The sequence below is a fragment of the Xenopus laevis genome, chromosome 7L, assembly GCF_017654675.1.
Source record: "Xenopus laevis strain J_2021 chromosome 7L, Xenopus_laevis_v10.1, whole genome shotgun sequence".
In the NCBI taxonomy this organism is placed as follows: domain Eukaryota; kingdom Metazoa; phylum Chordata; class Amphibia; order Anura; family Pipidae; genus Xenopus; species Xenopus laevis.
The window spans coordinates 120,564,122-120,565,572 of record NC_054383.1 but is presented as its reverse complement, the minus strand read 5'-3'; positions in this window follow the sequence as shown (position 1 = coordinate 120,565,572).

Below are 1,451 nucleotides of genomic sequence, written 5' to 3'. Positions count from 1 at the left end.
ACAGGGACGACGAACGGCAGTGGGCCTAGGGGCGTCCGCTATGTAAATCCGGCCCTGTACACAGTGAGCATGACCCCAAACAGTTGTTATGTTATTTGTCTCCTCAACCCAACAAATAGTAATGCATTGTGCCATTTACCCCATGTTGATAAAACCTAACAAATATTTTAATTGCATCAGGTGCGATTGGCAGATCAGTGGTAACTCTGGTAATAAGGGTTATGTCCATTTTTAACTCTCTTACCCAGTTCTATAAGGCAAAGTAAAATAAGAGGCCAAGGCATGATTCCCACACCAGTCAGAAAGGGATCACACTCAGCAGTGTAGAAGAACCCAGCAAAATGGAAAGTTACAAAAGCAACCTATCCTGCTAGCTTCAGATGAAGGGGCAAATTCACTAAGCGATGAAAATACTCTAGCGACGCATTCGCCGCACTTCGCCAGGCGAATATTCGCCAGGGCGCCGCTAATTCGCTGAAATCCGAAGTTGCGCTCACGGTGGCGAACGGTAGCGAATTTTCGCAAGCGTTAATTCATCAAGCAAAGCGAAGTTACGTTAGCGATGCCTAATTTGCATACGGCGCCAAGTTAAACTTGAATGGACGTATATGTAGCGGCAAATACATTACACTACACAAGCCTGGGAAACCTTCATAAAATAAAATAGAGATGTTATTTTGCCCTATACATGTGCCCACTGTATAGTTTATGTGCCATATGTTAGGAAATGTAGGGGGGAAGGAGGGTACCCCCAAAAAAATTTACGATCTTTTTCAGCCAATCACCCTTAAAAAAGGAAAAAACGCCAGTGTTTTTTGGAACTTAGAAAAAATTTCAACTATTTTTGAAGCAATCCCTATCTACTCTATTGCACTTGCCTAGTCTGAGGTGGAGAAAGCAAGTCTGGCGCAAGAGGTAACGTTCAGTAAAATGCGCAAGTTAATGAATTAGCGTAGCTACATTGACCCTTCGCCAAAGCGTAACTTCGCCTGGCATAAAGGTGCGAAGTAGCGCTAGTGTAGGTCCACTTCGCTAGCGAATTTACGCCAGCGCCCGGCGCCCGAATTTGCGCTAATGTTAGGCGCTTTGCGCTTTAGTGAATTTGCCCCGAAATGTGCTACACAAGAGCTCCCAAACATTTTTACCCAAAAGCCACATTCAAATGTAAAAAGAGTCCGGGAGCATAAATATGTTCCTGGGTGGTGCAAAAGTGCTGTGAGCACATTTGCGCCTGGCGAAGTGTAGCGATGGGTGCAAAGTGGTCGCTGGCGACAATTCGCCCTTTAGTAAATCTGCCCCAAAGTGTTTGCTAAATTAGACTTAATTGACTTTTCACTCTCATTCTTTGGTCAGAACGTTGCTCAATCCTAATATACGGACCAAATTTATCTCTCATCTCTCTGTCAATGCCAACCTGGCGCACTGTCTACCGGCCAGAACTTCCTTGCGCT